This window comes from Mesoplodon mirus (assembly GCF_964341445.2).
Source record: "Mesoplodon mirus genome assembly, chromosome: 19".
NCBI lineage: Eukaryota > Metazoa > Chordata > Mammalia > Artiodactyla > Ziphiidae > Mesoplodon > Mesoplodon mirus.
Genome location: NC_138995.1, coordinates 13,008,791 through 13,028,965, shown reverse-complemented (window position 1 = coordinate 13,028,965; position 20,175 = coordinate 13,008,791).

The following is a 20,175-nucleotide window of genomic DNA, read 5'->3' as shown; positions in this document are numbered from 1 at the left end:
CAAAGTCCCCTAGAACTCAAAGATTATCAAAGTAGCAGCTGAGGATGACTTCCCAAACCCAACTGAATATTAAATCAGTAGTAAATTTGTAAACAAACAGAAAAAAACAGTATGCTTTACTTGGCACTATACTTTAGAAATCATTATTTAGATGTCCTTGAAAGGCAAACAACTTTTCCAGTAATGTTTGTCTACTGCTCACTTCATGATATAAATACTAAGCACATGAGGCCAGATACTGAGATTAAGGTTCAGATATCAGAATATCCCTTACCTTGATTCGACCCTTTGCTGGAAAGCCAGGACTCGCGTGGCTGTCAGGTTTTCATAGGGTAGAGGTGTATGGTGCTGCCTTCCATGCTTTTAAAATGCCGAAGGGCGCAAAGCCCACAGCGAGACCACACCTTTGAACGTCTTGCTGATTTCTGAAGAGTGAGTACCAGGGCAGATGCCACCTCCTCCTTGAAGGCCTCTCTAATGCCGTGGGCACGGCTCTCCTCCCTGTGTACTCCAGTGGTACTTGACACATTCCTCTCTGCATGGCCCGGTTCAGGGTAGATATTCAATAAATTGGTTAAGTGTAAACCTAATAAAGTGTGTTTCACGGGAAATTATGTGGAAGCCACCAATGGAAATTGAAATTGCCTAGTAGCCACATCAAAAAGATAAGAAGAACCAGGTGAAATTAATTTCAATAATATATTTTAGTTAACCCAATATACCCAAAATACTATCAAGACAATATGCCATCACTATAGAAAACTTTAATGAGTTTTTTTTTTTTTTTTTTTGGTCCATGCTGCAAGGCATGCGAGATCTTAATTCCCCCAACAGGGATGGAACCTCGGTTGTCTGCAGTGGAAGCGCATAGTCTTAACCACTGGACCGCCGGGGATTTAACACAAACAAAGGCAGTAACAGAGGTGTGTTTGAAGAAGAGTTCACAGACCAGAAGTTTGGGAAAGAGAGCTGTGTAGTGTGAAAAGATAAAATCGGAGACGCGGGTGAGATCCTAATGGTCACGCAAAGCCTTGGAAGCCATGGCAGGGAGTTTGGAGTCTGTTCAAAGGGCAGAAGTACTGTGGATTTTGGTGACCCTGTCTCTCCCTTTGGCTCTCTAATAGGTAAAATGAATAGCAGGCAGAATCTTGAGTGTGCCCCCTGTCTCTTGGGGACCCTGGACTGACACAAGTGTAAACAGTGTGTAAAACCAAACTAAGAAAGTCCAGCTAGGTTTAGGCCATCAGATAATTATTCAAAGAAAGAACAACTTCTCTAAATGCATAAGAGTAATGGATAAGTAACCGTTTTGATGTACTGCTACAGAGGTGAACATTTTTCTATACAAAGTTTCAACAATTTTCCTGCATTCTAGCTTACACGGCTCATTTATTCAGCTGCATTTCCTGTGAAGTCAAGGTCTATTTGGATGCCTTCTGGAGTATCATAGCGCTGATTAATGAGACTTAATTTTATAAAGGACTTCTTGATGACTGCCTGAACCAAATCCTTTCAAGTCCTTTCCTAATGTCTTGGTGCAGACTTGTGAAAGGTGAAGCCACACTAATCCTCGCTCTCCATCAAAGTTGCAGGAAACAGGAACAGGACAATTTCCTGCAAGCAGGTCACCATGTGAGCTGAGTAACCCGAGACCTGGAGGAGCTCAGGGTTACTGTGTTTGAAAAGCAGTTGTTGAAAAGACTCACAGTGGAATTTATAGGAAGCTTCAGAGGAGGCTGAAGACCTGCACCTCAGATTTAAGCAGAGGGATTTTCTTTTCTAACTGTATTTTAAAGAATTTTTTAAAGAATTTTTAAATTAAAAAATTTTAATTTTCTTAAATTTTTGGAATGACAATTTTTTTTTAATTTTCTAAAAATTTAATTTTCAAGAATGACAGTTGTCCCATGTCTTGTCTTTGTCAGAGCTTCCACATTACAGCAAGCACATCTGGCAAGTTAAAAGGAGAAGAATTTAAACAGAAAACTATTCCTCCCCACCTCAGTTTCTTATAACATACTTATATTCGTATAGCATACTCATATTATATTCTTACAACATACTCATTCTTAGCCTACTTCACCCTTTTACTCCACCCTTCTATAAGACGTGTTGACAGTTTACGAGATTTCATTCATTCACTCAACAGTTACTAAAGCATTAATCTCATCCTTTGGTTATACAAAGCTGACCGTATTAGTCATGATTCTTGGTTGCAAGCAGCAGAAACCAACTCTACACACACAAAAAGAATATTCGGAAGAAACAGATGGGAGGGAGGAGAACTGGGTTTGGGAAGTGGACAGGAAATAAGGCAGCGGTGGAGGGTCAGCAAGCAGAAAGACAGACACCATTTTTTAGCAGAAACCATTTGGTCGGGATGCTACCACCATCACCGTGAACAAGGCCTAACCGTAACATCCTCTTTGTGTCGCTAGTTCAAGATTCTGTGTCCCAGGTGGGAGAAGCGATCAGCCAAGCCAGATCCTGTGTCCGTACCCTAATGGTCTGCAACAGGGAAAGAGTGCTTCTTGTCCTTTGATGCTTTCACAGGGGAGGTAAATCTACAAAGCCAGTGGTGGTGGGGGGGAAGAGCTCAAAAATAGGAACAGCTGTGGCTGCCAAAATCAACTACACACTTGAGTAAGTAAGGCACTGACTTTGTCCTTAAGAAGCTCTCAGTCTTGGGCTTCCCTGGTGGCGCAGTGGTTAAGAATCTGCCTGACAATGCAGGGAACAGGGGTTCAAGCCCTGGTCCGGGAAGATCCCACATGCCGTGGAGCAACTAAGCCCGTGCACCACAATTACTGAGCCTGCGCTCTAGAGCCCGCGAGCCACAACTACTGAGCCTGCAAGCCACGACTACCAAAGCCCGCGTGCCTAGAGCCTGTGCTCCACAACAAGAGAAGCCACTTTAATGAGGAGCCCGCGCAACGCAACGAAGAGTAGCCCCCGTTCGCCACAACTAGAGAAAGCCTGTGTGCAGCAACGAAGACCCAACGCAGCCAAAAATAAATAAATAAATATATTTATTTTAAAAAAAAGAGCTCAGAAAACCCCCTCCAGGGCCCAGTTCCATTGTTTCATTCTTATGGTCACCACACATAACCTTACATATTCTATTAAAATGAAAATGGAAAGACTATACATCATCTTTGTTAGGTTACTCTTGAAAAATACATTTGGATACCTCTGCCCATTTCGCCCATGACCCCTAAAGTTTAACCTTTTGAAGGTGGTTAAAAAGAACAAACTCCCAAAAGTTTTTACCTTTTGAAGATGGTCAAAAGGTACAAACTTCCAGTTACAAGATAAATAAGTCCTGGGAATGTAATGGATAGCATGGTGAATATAGTTAACAACACTGTATTGTGTATTTGAAAGTTGCTAAGAGAGTAGATCTAGAGGTTCTCATCACAAGAAAAAAAATTGTAACTATGTGAGGTGATGGATGTTAACTAAACTTATTGTAGCAATCATTTCACAATTTAGACATATATCAAATCATTATGTTGTACACCCAAAACCAATATAACATTATATGTCAATTATATCTCAATTTTAGAATTTGAAAAAAAAGAAAAATAGATCACTAATATTTACTCTTCCATTAAACAAGACTGAACATCACTTACAAAATTTGGTGGTAAAGTCATGCAGTGAGTATAAAGCAACCAAATATCTACCCCTTAGAATAAATCAGAGAAAAGGAGACATATAGTTAAGGATAAATTTCCTACTAATAAAAATGTTTACCTTATTAATTATATTAATAATTACCTTGTTAATTACCTATTGTTAGTAATTACATTATTAATAATATTAAAAGGACTTCCCTGGTGGAGAAGTGGTTAAGAATCCACCTGCCAATGCAGGGGACATGGGTTCAAGCTCTGGTTCGGGAAGATTCCACATGCCGTGGAGCAGTTAAGCCATGTGCCGTAACTACTGAGCCTACGCTCTAGAGCCCTTGAGCCACAACTACTGAAGCCCGCGCACCTAGAGCCTGTGCTCTGCAACAAGAGAAGCCACTGCAATGAGAAGCTTGCTAACTGCAAAGAAGAGTAGCCCCCGCTTGCCACAACTAGAGAAAGCCTGCATGCAGCAATGAAGACCCAACACAGCCATAAATAAGTAAATAAATTTATTTATTAAAAAATATATTAACAATCTTGTTAATCATCAACAATAAACGCTCAATAAATGTACCCACTTAGAACCTGGATATTGATTAGCTACCCAAACATTGATCAACCTTGCCTTGTTTCCTGAGATCTTGACAATCTGTGTAGTTTAAAAGAAGAAAGTATTTTCCTACAGAGCAAATACTCTTTTTAAAAAAAATTTATTCTTTTTGGAAGGATTTCTAGCTAGAACTAGCAGAATCTAACAGGATTGACCCATATTACTCCTTACAGGAGTGTTTTGCTTCCATGTGGAGAAGTAATAGTTCAGGATTTGTCCTTAATTACATTCAATGATTATCATTTCATTTATTTTATGGCTTCTCATAATAGATTTATTTAAACCTTCTTGCATTTAGGTAAAGTACTGACTTTAAAAGTACTGGAAAGTTAAAAAGAGTTATAAAGACTTAGAGAAAGAATTATGAAGGCTTATTCTATCCAAGAAAGTAAACCTTGAATAACTGTCATCATTTTCCGAAGGTGGCAAGAGTCACTTTCACCGTATCAATACCAACTGCTTATCTGCACAACCAGCGATCCTGGCTACAGTTCTAGCTTTTGAAAGCTTTTTCCTTGTTTCACACGTCCTTGGTCATTAATTTCTCCTTCTAAGAGCTGGTCAGGCTACAGTCAAACAGGTCATTTACCTTCTGTGGAGTTCAGGGCTGTTTTGCTCTCTTGTCCCTGCTTCAGTGACCTCACCCTGTATTTTCTGGGCAACAATGCTTGTAATTTTACTTACTTTTTTGAAAATATATTTGCCTTAATGTAATACAAATTAATTATCTTACAGTTCTGGAGGTCAGAAGTCCAAGAATGGGTCCTGGGGGCTAAAAATCAATGTTTAGGCAGAGCCGTATTTATTCTGCAGACTCTAGGGGATAATTTGTTTCCTTGCCTTCTCCATCTTCTAGATGCTACCCACGTTTCTTGGCTTGTGGCCCCTTCCTCCATCTGCAAAGCACATCACTTCAACACCTGATTCCCTCTTCACGTCTCTTCTCTGTTCTGACCCTCCTGCCTCCTAAGGACTCTTATGATTATATTGGGCCCAACTGGTTAATCCAGGATAATCTCTCTATCTCAAGATCCTTGATTTAATAACATCTGCAAAGTCTCTTTTACCATGTACTGTAGACTGAATGTCCATGTCCCCCCAAAATTCATAGGCTGAAACCTAATCCCCAGTGGGATGGTACTAGGAGATGGGAGTTTGAGAGGTGATTAGGTGATAAAGGTGGAGCCCTCATGAATGGGATTAGTGCCCTTATAAAAGAGATTCCAGAGAGCTCCCTAATCCCTCCGCCCTGTGAGGACACAGCAAGAAGACTGTTACCTGTAAATCAGGAAGTGAGTTCTCACCAGACACTGAATCTGCCAGTGAGAAATAAATGTCTGTTGTTTATTGGCTACTCAAGTCTATGGAATTTTGTTATAGTGGCCCAAACAGACTAAGATACCATGTAAGATAACAAATTCACAAGTTCCTGGGATTAGGATGTGTATATCTTTGGGGAGGGGGCCATAATTCAGCCTAACACAGTGAGATTTTATACCGTAAGCTGCCTACAATAATGCTTTTACAAATGAATAGAAAACAGAATTTTAGTTCTGGTCTAGATTTTATTAGTTTGCTCTTCTTGCCCAACTTGGCATTCAAGTAGCCAGAGCTAACCAGCCATGGGAACCTCTGAGAGTTTTCAAAATCCCTCCAGGGTTGAGATGCATAACTATCACTTGATAAGGCTAAGAGACATCAGGTGTTTATGACCTCTCCGCTCTATGAGCTAGCCAAGACATGGCTGCTTTAATCCTTTGGGATATTTCCAACTATACTCTCAACATCACACAATGCTCCTAATGACAAAGTCTTAAAAAAAAGAACAGAGTCCATGAGGAAAAGGAAGCTATTACAATCGGCAAGATAAACAAAAGCACTGGACTTCCTTGGTGGCTCAGTGGTTAAGAATCCACCTGTCAATGCAGGGGACATGGGTACAAGCCCTGGTCCGGGAAGATCCCACATGCCGTGGAGGAACTAAGCCCATGCACCACAACTACTGAGCCTGCGCTCTAGAGCCCGCGAGCCACAACTACTGAAGCCCATTCGCCTAGAGCCCATGCTCTGCAACAAGAGAAGCCACCGGCATGAGAAGCCCGCACACCGCAAGGAAAAGTAGCCCCTGCTTGCCGCAACTAGAGAAAGCCCGTGCGCAGCAACGAAGACCCAACGTAGCCAAAAATAAATAAATTTAAAAAAATTTAAAGCCCTTTTTTATAGTCACCCCTATGAAAATAATAAATGCCCCAAGCTAGAATGTCATAATGTAGATTCTATCTTCCATTCTGCTTTTTAAAAAGTATATCAAATTTTTAAAGCTAATATAGAATTTAGGCAAGTACATAAAATTTTTTTTTTACACTTAGGAGTTTCCAGAGTAGATTATTTCAAATGCAATAGAAACTGCAAGTGACTCTGTAAAACAAGGGCAAATCAACAACAGAAATGGGCTAGGTGAGCTGAGAGATAGTAGTAATCTCCATCTTTAGATTGGAAATTTGTTGCTTAAAAGTAAAAGGAATAATACAGTTTACTTTAAACGATATCTTTACCTGAAAGCTTCAAAGCCCACTCCAACAAGTCAGTGGATGTCAGCATTTTATATAACTGAGTGAATAATGACTAAAAAGAGATTTTTGTGTTCAAGATATGCAGATGTCACAATCAATTTGTTGCACCATGGTTATCTTTGTAAACGAGCTCATTTGTTTTCACTGATCTCTCTTACCCTTACATATGAAAAAATGGAAGAATAAAAGGTCAGATGGGAGGTAGATAGGACATCTGCCTGAGACAATTAAGACGAACACCCAACAACAGCATCCAGGTCACATAGTGCCTACTTCTGACCTAGTAATGATGGGAAAGTAGTCCTGAATTATAGTCCTGGCTTCTTAGCTGAAAACTTGTCATGGGAAACACCTGCTTAATTTCTCAGTGGCTATTTCTTTACCTGAAAAATATCAATAAGAATAAGAAACTTGACAGGGACAGTTCCACATTTCATCTGGAGTTCTAAGGTTGATCTGTCAAAAAACAACTGTGCAATGGGGGCTGATGGGTAGATACAGAAGCAAAACAGAGAGAGTGCAGAATCCAGTGAGCTCTTAACAGGCAGCAGGAAGATTGGCTACAACTCATGTTGGGAGGACGAGAAGAGGTGCCGAATTCCATCTACCTACATCAGAAAGTAAAGATTGGTAAGGATGAAGTTTGAAAGACAACCAGAATGTATGATGCTCTGGATTGAAAAATGTATAATTAACTCCAGTTCAAAGATGTGGACTCGAGAGCCAGACACAGAAAGGCCTGGGCTTGTCCATACGGGGTTTGGTGGATCCAAGTTCCCACGTTCTGTCTGCTCTTTCTGGCGTGTTGCCTTGAAACACTCTCAGGTGTGGTAGGAAGCTAGCGATGCTTACTCAGCTACCCTAAGTGGATGAGTTTGCAATCCTAAAAAGGCATAAATAATAAACATATAGATGGTGAGGAAATAAAGTTTTGATATATACTGTGTAAAACCAGGTGTGAAAAGTTGTATAATCGTTGTGCCTCTTTTTATAGGCTTTATTCAGTTTTCAGTGGTTTGAAACATTTCAGATAATCTGATATACTAGAGAATTTAACATCTAATTTTAATTGTAATCCTTAGGAAGATTTAACTAATTCAGTGCGCTGTCAACATTTCAATGCTGAAGAATTACGGTTTTCTAAATGTATATTTTGATTTTTAACATATAGAAATGTTTTAAAAATTTAACCTTACTGAATGTATATTTTGATTTACTGGATTTGTAAGAGTTATCTAAATCCTTAGCAAGATTTCAGTTAGATTTGTAAGGCTCTCTCTTAGGTGCTTGCAAAATTCTGACTTAAGGCAAGAGCTTAACTTTCTTATCAATACATAAACTGTACAGAAGAGTAAGTTCTTTATAGAGAATACTAGCTAATGAACGCAGAAGGAATCATAGACCTGGAATAGCATTATTCTGCAAGCCCTAATAAAGCAATGATTCTGGGCAATGATCATCACCTGCCAAAAACATCAGGTAAGAAGCTGAAAGGTTGTATTAACAATGGATGCATCCAGCTGACAAAATGTGAACCCTTGCATTATTTTTCACATCACAAAAAGAGAAACAACCAGACCTCATGTGTCTCCTGACAGAAGTACACAACACTAAATAGAATGTATTCTTGCCCCAAACCCAAGCCTGACTGTGATAACTCTCTGGATTACGGTTGTCAAATTTAGCAAATAAACATACAAGATGACCAAATATTGCACTACTGAGCACTCTTACACTAAAAAATATTCATTGTTTACTCAAAATTCAATTCAATTGGGTGTCCTGCATTTTATCTGGAAAGCCTACTCTAAATCTAACTACCAGTTCACAGGGAATAGAATGAATGCAATCAACAAAATCTAGAATGTAGAAAACTCTCCAGGACATGTCCTTCTACAAATAATTTGCAAAGAAACAATAGTTTATTTGCTAACTGGAAGAAAAAAACACTTTATTCTTTGACAGAAAAATTGCAAGGATGGAAAAGGGAGGAAACCTACAGATCCTTTGGATTAAAAGAGACTTGATAGGGCTTCCCTGGTGGCGCCTTGGTTGAGAGTCCGCCTGCCGATGCAGGGGACACGGGTTCGTGCCCCGGTCCGGGAAGATCCCACATGCCGCGGAGCGGCTGGGCCCGTGAGCCATGGCCGCTGAGCCTGCGCGTCCGGAGCCTGTGCTCCGCAACGGGAGAGGCCACAGCAGTGAGGCCCACATACCGCAAAAAAAAAAAAAAAAAAAAAAAAAAAAGAGACTTGATAGACATGGCAATAAATTTAAAGTGTGGACTTTGGATCCTGATTGGAATAAACATTAGTGACACAATTTAGGAAATATGAAAACTAACTGAATATTTAGGAATCAGTGTTAAAAGTTTTAAGTAGCATGGCTGGATTTCACAAGAGAATTTTTATCTTTTAAAGATACATATTGAAGTGTTATTGATGAAATGATATGACGTCTGGGACTGGCTACAAAACATGGCAAGTTGGGAGGGGTAGGGTGTCAGGAATAGAGATAAAAATGGGATAGGCAGGTATTGACAATTGTGAAAGCTGGCGAGACATACGTGAGAGTTCATTATACTATTTTACCTTTGTAAATATTTGAAAATTTTTTTAAGTTTTTTTTTTTTTTTTTCTTTTTGCGGTATGCGGGCCTCTCACTGTTGTGGCCTCCCCCGTTGCGGAGCACAGGCTCCGGATGCGCAGGCCCAGCGGCCATGGCTCACGGGCCCAGCCGCTCCGCGGCATATGGGATCCTCCCAGACCGGGGCACGAACCCGTATCCCCTGCATCGGCAGGCGGACTCTCAACCACTGCGCCACCAGGGAGGCCCAGAAAATTTTTTTAAGTTTAAAAAATTTTATTTATTTATTTATTTTTGGTTGCACTGTGTCTTCATTGCTGTGCATGGGCTTTCTCTAGTTGCGGTGCAAGGGCTTCTCATTGAGGTGGCTTCTCTTTGTTGCAGAGCACAGGCTCCAGGCACGCGGGCTTCAGCAGTTGTGGCTCGTGGGCTCTGGAGTGCAGGCTCAGTAGTGGTGGCACACGGGCTTAGTTGCTCTGCGTCATGTGGGATCTTCCTGGACCAGGGCTTGAACCCGTGTCCCCTGCATTGGCAGGCGGACTCCCAACCACTGTGCCATCAGGGAAGTCCCTAAAAACTTTTTTTAAAGGGAGGTGTTTAAGAAAAACTGAGGGGTAAACATGTAACTTAAATAGAATATTAATTATGACCCAAAACAAATTTGCGTGCCTTCATAATAATTGAAAGGAATGATAAATTTAAGTAATGTTTTAGTGAAAATAAATATGCTATTTTTTCCCACTTGGGGGCTCCCAGGAATGGAACTGATACGTACACAGAAAGGACCAGTTTAAAGATGGGGAACTATATAAAAAGGAACGAAACTGGGTCATTTGTAGAGATGTGGATGGACCTAGAGACTGTCATACAGAGTGAAGGAAGTCAGAAAGAGAAAAACAAATAACGTATATTAACGCATGTATGCGGAATCTAGAAAAATGGTACAGATGAAGTGGCTTGCAAGGCAGAAATAGAGACACAGATGTAGAGAACAAACGTACGGACACCAAGGGGGAAAAATGGGGTTGGGGGTGGTGGGATGAACTGGGAGATTGGGATTGACATATATACACTAATACGTATAAAATAGATAACTAATAACCTGCTATATAAAAAAATAAAATAAAATTCAAAAAAATTTATGAACTGGAAAAAAAAAAAGATGGGGAACTAAGTGGAAGAAGCATCATGGAAACAGAAAAATGTACGTCCCACACTCTTTCATTTCACAATGGCTAGAAAATACGACTGAAGTCAGAAGCCTCCACATAAAATCAGAACTTAGTGAGAGACCTTGAAAATAATAAGAGCATTACTGATGCAGCATCGTACCTGGTTAAAGACCATTAAAACAAAGACCAACTTAGCAATATTTACAAACCATTTCCCACAATATTTAAGTTATGACACCATAACTTATGTATGAAACCATAATGACAGATACAAGTTATTACACATTTGTCCAAACCCACAGAATGTACAGCACCAAGAATGAACCCTAAGGTAAGCCATGGACTTTGGGTGATGATGTGTCAGTGTAGGTTCATCATTTGTAATAAACGTAACATTCTGTGTGGGGGGGGATGTTGGTAACATAGGAGACTACGTATGTGTGGGGAAGCGGGTAGATGGGAACTTTCTGTACTTCCCACTCAACTTTGCTGTGAACCTGAAACTAAAATAACAGTCTCTTTTTTAAAAACGTTAGGTTCCCTTTGATCATCACTGCCAATCTTGGTCTCCCTGCTGCTCCAAGGTAACCATAGCTATCGGTTTAACGTGTGTTCTTCCAGAATGTTCTCCATGCATTTATAGGTATATACAGGTACCATAGAAAATGCGTAGCTTCATACTGTGTTTTTGTTTGTTTGTCTTGAGTTCTCTTCTTGCTGTCATCTGACTGATAAAAGACCTTTGATTAAAGGTTAATGGATCATTAAGATACTGACGGATAACACTTTGACCTGTGGCCCTTTTATACACCATTTGTTAAAAAAAAAATGACTCGAGAATAAGAAAAGCTACCAAGTTGCTAAGGATTTGGTTGAGTAGATAAAACTTGGTTTGTTACTTTGAAAGTGGTATTAGTCTGACAAAATTTATTGTAATTGTGGGTGCACCAGAGGAAAGCTGTTCCTTATGGCCAAAGTTTGGTCTGAGTCCCTGAGAGAGGTCTTGCTGTTCTCCTGGTGAACAGACAGTGTCATATCAACATTGGACAGGGCCACTCTGAGACCATGTGGAGCAAGACGAGAACCAGACCACCTGGGAATTGTGTCTGAACACAAACAAAAGCTGAACACTATCCAAGCCCTAAAATACCAGCCATCCCCCTCTCCCAGCCAATATGAGTGATGGCTGCTTCTTTACCAACTACAGCTGTAGCCTCACTCTGGTCTCCCCTCTCTCTCATTACGTTTTATTAATGTATCTAATCATAGAATTATCCTTGCTTCCGACAGAAACATAACATCCAACCCGGAGCAAACCTCCACTTCCATGAACTCACATCAAAATCACCTAACACAAGTGCAAACCCTGTAAGAAGGTCCTTAGAGCAGCCTCTCACCGAGATGGCCCAGGGCGAGTGGTCTCCCTCTCTGCAACAGGCAAAAAATCTCACCTTGTTCACCCAGAAGTGTGATTCTGATGATCTTCAGCTGGATGGTATTGAGAAAGGTTTGCTTTAAAACTTTAAAACCAGTTATAAGGACTTCCCTGGTGATCCAGTGGGTAAGACTCCGTGCTCCCAATGCAGGGGGCCCAGGCTCGATCCCTGGTCAGGGAACCAGATCCACGTGCATGCCACAACTAAGAAGTGCATATGCCGTAACTAAAGATTCCATGTGCTACAACTAAGACCTGGCACAGCCTAAATAAATAAATAGTTTTAAAAATATTATTAAAAAGTAAAATAAAATAAAACCAGTTATAAGATAAATAAGTACCAGGGATGTAATATACAATGATAAATATAATTTACACTGCTGTTATGTTAATATATGAAAGTTAAGAGAGTAAATCCTAAGAGTTCTCATCAGAAGAAAAAATATTTTTTCCAATTCTTTGATTTTGTATATAAATGAAGGATGTTCACTAAACTTACTGTGATAATAACTTCATGATTTATGTAAGTCAAATCCTTATGCTGTATACCTTAAACATATACAGTGCTATATGTCTATTATATCTCCATAAAACTAGAAAAAAGACCTTTAAAAACAATGGATCCTGCACACAAATACGTACTCATAGGTCAACCCTCCTTAATGATTGATTCCCACAGTGAGCAGATTTAGTGGTCGCCTTTCCAAACTCTATTTCCCGTTGCTCTCGGTAACCACCGCTAATCTCATTTTTTCAGGTAACTGCCCCCACTCAGCTTACCTGTTCAACTCCTTGGCTTCCGGGGGCCCCAGGGACTCAGGTCCTCTCTATGAGGCCAGTGTAGACCTCCTTCCTCTCACGGGGCCCAGGGAGCCTCCAGGGCCACCCGCAGGGTGCTCCGAGTTTGCTGCCAAGCACTTTCCCTACAGCTGGGGGCGCTCAAGTCCTCACTACACCGGGAAGCCCAGAGGCAGAAGGACTGGAGTTGGAAATGGGATTATTATTCCACGATTTTAAATGTGCACACGTGCATTTTTTGGTTTGTTTTACACAATTAGAATACTAACATAAATATAAGTTCTTTATCATGTCTTTTTCACTTAATATATTACCATTATTGGCTCCACCTTGCTCCAAACTTTTTTTTAATTAAAAAAATTATTTTATTTTATTTATTTATTTATTTTTGGGCTGTGTTGGATCTTTGTTGCTGCACGCGGGCTTTCTCTAGTTGTGGCGAGCAGGGGCTACTCTTTGTTTAGGTGCGCGGGCTTCTCATTGCGGTGACTTCTCTTGTTGTGGAGCACAGGCTCTAGGAGCATGGGCTTCGGTCGTTGTGCCTCGCCGGCTCAATAGTTGTGGCCCACGGGCTTAGTTGCTCCACGGCATGTGGGATCTTCCCGGACCAGGGATCAAACCCATGTTCCCTGCGTTGGCAGGCAGATTCTTGACCACTGCGCCACCAGGGAAGCCCCACTCCAAACTTTCTGAATTCAAATTTCTTGGAACAGACTTCAGCTAGCCTGCTTGAGATAGAATCCCTCTTTCCTTTTACTCTTTTTATAATTGTCTTTTGAGACTATTTTGGAAGAAGAGTCAACTTTTCTTGGCAGCATAATCATTCCAAGGATTGTAATATACATCATGCCAAAACTCTTTAGGGAAGGACTTTTAAAATCTGATTTTAGTTGTCATTACCTATTAACTAAGCTATCAATATTAACCTTCAAGTTAATTACTTCAGGCCAATACCTCAGACCAAACGGGTATCACATCTGAAATGTGAAACACACCCATAAAATTTACCTAGTAATAAATCTGCTCAACAGAAGTCTCACAATATAAGCACCTGTTCTTTGGTTGTGTGCCTTTCTGACCCATGTCAACATTTTGCCCCAGATACAGCTATCCTGTTTAAAACAAAACTGAGGAACTGGAGTGGTTTGCTTCCAGCTGTCTCGAATACACAAAATTCTTCTCAGTCAAGCACTGAGCTGCCAATAAAAACTTCTTTTTATATTTAAAAAAGTTGCTCGTTTGTTTTTGACAAGGAAACCTTACAGTATTTACTTGTTTTTTGTTACATTAAAAAGTCAAAGTAACATATTAAAAAAACAAAGAGTACAAAAAATTAAAAATAAAAAGTAAAATTATTTTCCATCCCAAACCCCTCCAGGCCTATTCTCCGGAGAACATTCCTTTTAATAGTGTATCCTTTGAGAAATTTTCTATGCCTTTATAAATGTATATGTATATATCACTTAAAAAAACAGAAACAGGACCGTACTCGATACAGTTTGTCAGTACGTTCTTTCACTTAACAATATATATAGCAGCACAAACACCCTGCATCCATGTTTTTCCAATGGTGGCATAATATTCCATTGTATAAACACATCACAATTTATTTAATCAGTCCCCGATTGATGAGCATTTAGGTTGTCTCATTTTTTTCCACTATAATAAACAATGTGAAAATAAACATGTTCATACAAGCGTTTTCGTGCATTTGTGTAACTGCCTCTGTGGAATAAATTCCTAAAAAGGAAATTGAGTCTAAGGGTTGGGTAGTGAACAGTTTGAGAGCTACTGACATTGTTTTCTAAGAAGGCTGTACCAATTACCACTCTCACCTGCAGTATATAATGCTGCATGCTTCCCCACACACTAGCCAACATTTGTGCTTCTTCAACTTTTTTTATCTTCGCCAGTCTGATGGGTGGAAAAATGACATTTCCTGTGTGTGTTTTTGTGTGTGTGCCAGTCCACCATGAGTGCAAGGTTACTGTCATTTCTGAACATGGTGACTCAATTAAATAAATCAAGGTAGTAACAGGGATGGTTGATATTTCAAAAGTTTATCCTTGGGGACATCCCTGGTGGCGCAGTGGTTAAGAATCCACCTGCCAATGCAGGGGATACGGGTTCAAGCCCTGGTCCGGGAAGATCTCACATGCCGTGGAGCAACTAAGACCATGCGCCACTGAGCCTGCACTCTAGAGCCCGTGAGCCACAACTACTGAGCCCACATGTCACAACTACTGAAGCCCACTTGCCTAGAGCCCATGCTCTGCAACAAGAGAAGCCACCTCAATGAGAAGCCCACGCACCACAACGAAGAGTAGCCCCCGCTCACCACAACTATAGAAAGCCCGCGTGCAGCAACGAAAGACCCAACGCAGCCAAAAATAAATAAATTATTTTTTTTAAAAAGTTTATCCTTATGTCTAAGAGTGATCAATCGGCTTTGCAGCCTAAATTGGAAAGATTAATTATATACTGAGCAGTGCTTGGGAGTCACTTTCTGATTACTCTTTTTTTCAAAATTTGTCTATTTTTAATTTTATTTTTTGGCCATACCACATGGCTTGCAGGACCTTAGTTCCCCGACCAGGGATTGAACTCACGCCCTCAGCAGTGAAAGCACAGAGTCCTAGCCACTGGACAGCCAGGGCATTCCCTTCTGATTACTCTTTGATCTTAAAATGTCAAGCTAAGAATTGAGGGAACTAACAAGATGACATAAGGAATGATTACAATTTTGATTCAGTTATTTAGAAACATCAGCACATGTCATTTGAAATCATGATAATGATGACAATGAATATTGTATGTGCATGTGAAACAGGCAGTCCTAAGAATAGGCTAATAGGAAAGGGAGTACAAGTACATCTTCAAACTTTGCCTTACCTCTTCTGAATAGCTTTGAAAGAAAGTTATTACTGTCACTAACAGAAATTTAAAATTCCTCACTGAAACTCATTTAAACAACCTTTTTATTTTAGAAGAGATTTAGACTTACAGAAAAATTGCAAAGATACTACAGACAGTTACCAGACACCCCAAACCCAGTTTCCCTATTTATTAACTCCGTACATTAATATGGTACATTTGTCACAATGAATAAACCAATATTGACTGGTATGTTATTATGAACTAAAGTTCATCCTTTACTCAGATCTCCTTAGTTTTTCCCTAATGTCCTTTTTCTGTTCCAGGGTCCCATCCAGAATGCCACGTTACATTTAGTTGTCACGTCTCCTTTGGCTCCTCTGGGCTGTGACAGTTTTCCAGTTTCCTTGTTTGATGACCTTGACAGTTTTGAGGAGTCCTGGCCAGGTATTTTGTAGAATGTCCCTCAGTTGGGATCTGTCTGATGTTTTTCTCATGATTAGACTGGGTTTATGGATTTGGGAGAGGATGACCATAGAGGTAAAATGCCCTATTCGTCACATTATTGTATCACACTGTCAACATGGCTAATCACTGTCACTGTTGACCTTGATCATCTGGCCGAGGGACATACATTTATTAACTTTCTCTGTTGACATAAGCAAGGTTACAGGACATGACGAGTTGAGTCCTGAGGGTTTCCAAAGTAAATTGTGGTGGCGAGGATGATTATTAGGCAGTTAGGAGACCCCTCATTCTCTAGGAGACCCGGCCAAGGGAGCAGAAAGAACTCTATACCAGAGCATACTGAACTTTGAAGCAATCTTGGAAATTCAGAAATATACTGTTCAAAATGACCCCACTGGGGTAAGTACTGTTACTCATACTTTACAGAAGAGGAAAGTGAGGCACAGTACCAAGGATACAGGCAAGCTGAGATGCAATCCGCACATTCTGGCCACAGGGTCCAGGCTCTTACCACTGTGCATACTGCCTCACCAATGCTATCTGTTGTCTTAACTTGCATTTCCCAGATAACCCGTGAGATGGGGCATCTTTCCTTTGGTGTATTGGCTATTGGACTTCTTTTCAAGACCTCATTTTGGACAGGTGATACAAAGAAGGAGCCATGAGGAACAGATTCAGGGTGAGACCCCAGAGTCAGAGCTGGCAGAGACCTGGAGGGGTGGCATCCCATGCCCAAAGTGGGGGCCCTGCTGGAGCCAGCAGCTGGAATCATCTCAGGGTATAATTTAAGCACGACCCTTGGTGAGGACTGCCAGATTTAGCAAATAAAAATACAAGATCTGGGACTTCCCTGGTGGCTCAGTGGTTAAAAATCCACCTGCCAATGCAGGGGACACGGGTTCAAGCCCTGGTCTGGGAAGATCCCACATGTCATGGAGCAACGAAGCCCATGCGCCACAAAAGAGTAGCCCCTGCTCGTCGCAACTAGAGAAAGCCTGCGCGCAGCAACAAAGACCCAACGCAGCCAAACAACAACAAAAAATACAAGATCTCCACTTAATTTGAACCTCAGATGAACAACCTGTATGTTCCAGGTGGAATTCAAATTGACTGGGGCATCCTGTATTTTAACACTCCCCTTGGCTGCATGACCCCCAAGCCTGATTTCTAGCCCTCCTAGATTCTGTGAGCTACTTCTCTTTCACTGATTATTCCCAGCTGCGGTAGAGTCGGCTGTGGCTGAACTAAAACGCTTTACACTGTGACTCTACCAACATGGGAAGACAAATGGAAGATCTAGAAGGCGGAGGGTTTCAAGAAAAAAAAATGGAAGAGAAGACAAATTCTTTCTGTAAGAGAAAACTGTCCAATGTGCTTCATATGCAAAATGTCTTTCTAAAGAATTCCACTTAAAGTGTCTTTATAAAACAAATCATAACATCCACTTGCTTCCTGTATTTCTGGTATGTGCCTGATCCCCATAAGCTTTGGAATTTGCAACACCTGAAATAGTTCTGCCCCTTTTCCTAATAGGTGAGTAATTAGAGATTTACAGAAGCTCTGTGCCTGTACTACAGTCACACAGCAAAGCTGGGGTGGGAACACAGATCTTGAGATTCACAGCCCCTATTCCCACCACTCAAAATTTCTAACCTAGAAGACCTTCGTTATAAGCATAGTGCACACTAAAATGCAAGATCATGAAACAGAAGGAATCATGTCTAATGAACAAGCATGTTTCTACAAAGGGTAGCACAGTGCCTGAAACTGAACGGATACTTGCTAAGTGGATGGGTGGAAAAGTAGAATCTGTCCTTTAAAAAAAATTCGTTATTTAAGTATTAATGTATTGAGACGTATTAAATGTTTGCCAACCCAAAGTTGATCTTTGAATGAAAGGACATAATGAGGTAGGTAGAGGGAACGCCATGATGTGTGAGAAATTTTCATACTAGAGGAGGTGATGGGCAGGACTTCAACTAGCTTTCCTTTTCTGACGGCATATATCTGTTCAATCACTGGATCGATGAATCTAGATAAATTGAGCAGATCTTTCCTTTCACAACTGGAGAACCAGGTATAGACTAGTCTGGTTTAATCTTTATTGGCAACCTCATTTCAGTCTTAGGAATCGATCAGATTCACCAAGTCTAGATCTCTGCTGCCACCTAGTGTTAACAGTTTCTCAGGTTTCAAAAGGTAGAAAGTCAGGGAGCTCTGTGCTCTGAAAAAATTTCACCTGGAATTCCTTCGACCATTTCTATTTCAGGATTTCCAACTCTATCAAAGCTTTTTATGGGTAAAACAAGAAAGAGTATATCTTCTATTTGTACTGCACAACTATTTTACCTCTGTTGCGTCTGTGTTCAAAATGTTTACGGAAGGAAAAAAGTTTGATTAAGAAACAGGTTGGGGGCTTCCCTGGTGGCGCAGTGGTTGAGAGTCCACCTGCTGATGCAGGGGACACAGGTTCGTGCCCCGGTCCGGGAGGATCCCACATGCCGCGGAGCGGCTGGGCCCGTGAGCCATGGCCGCTGAGCCTGTGCGTCCGGAGCCTGTGCTCCACAATGGGAGAGGCCACAACAGTGAGAAGCCCGCATACCACAGAAAAAAAAAAAAGGAAAAGGAACAGGTTGGCCCAAGCCTCTTAAAGCCAGCAAGTTTTGCTGGGAAAAGTGGGACATTTCCTTGACAGGAAAGAAAATCCACCTATTTTGGATACCAGTGTTGATCTTTTCTCCCTTTCTTCCATTTCCGATCTCCATTAGAAAAAGAAGAAAAAACACAAGAGACGGTTTTGGAGGTGTTCTTCATCAACGATTCTCTCTAAATCAAGATAGTGGCAGAAGACAGTAATGTCTGGCCTGGCCCCAGGCCTTTAAACCAGAGTTACTCCCAGTTTGGACACAGAGGCATCTAGCAGGGAGGGCCAGGTTATGGAGGCGATACTTTCAATCTTCTGAAAGCACTGAGAGTGAGAGACTGCTTTCCTGCGTGGCAATCCAGAGCCGTGACAGCAAAGCTAAGCTCAATGAGAAAAGGGACATCATTTCTATCTAATCGCTTCGCATCCTTTATACTGTATCTTGGCTGAACGTAGCCAAATAAAGATAGTACTAAGAGATTGTTATGAGAGTTATGTTACTGTAAGAGGAATATTTTTATGATAGAAGGAAAAGCCGGATACTCCTGTCTGTGCTTCTCTTACCTTTTTTTCTGTTAGTCCAAACTAAATGAATTTATCCATGGGCCTTCCCATACAGGACTTCCCAAACACTAACAGGCATCCCCCTTGGTGGTAAAGCTGAGGATTTCTGCTACTTGGTTCGGGAGGTAATAACCAGTCTCCCAGGATTAGTTGTATATTTTCAAAGTGATGGCCGAGTTCACATCCGTTATCTATTCCTGAAAGTTTTGACTGCTTTTCAATCACAAGTCTTACTGGAAAATAATAATAACTGCCATAAGGGAACAGAGTCAAAGGACTAAAATCGGAGCGAGAAACTAGATTTTGACATGAGCTCAAGCACTGGCGGAACAGGAAAAGATTGTTCTCTGCAAATGGTGTGACTTCATTGAGGAACATGACAGATCCTCAGTACAGTAAGTCCCCTACATACAAACCTTCAAGTTGCAAACCTTCAAAGATGAGAACGTGCCTGTCCCATCAAGTAAGTTAGTTCGCGTGTCTGGCGTACACTGTCATGTGCGTGCATCCTCTACAAGTGATTGTGTTTATGTGTACTTTATTGTACCGTACTGTTGCTGGGTAACACGAGGAGCTTACTAACGAAGACCTGATGGAATTGGAGGCCCAGAGAAAGGACGGAGAGAGACAAGAGGAAGAAGTAACTGAAGAACCGAAGAGATTCACAACGGAGGAAATGGCAAGGGGATTTTCTTTATTTGAGGAGGAGGCACTGTTAGTTTTTGAGGCACAGGACCCGAACATAGAACGGGACAAGAAGGCTGCAGCAGCCGATCAGAATGCAAGCCAGCGCTACCGTGTCATCTATGACGAGAA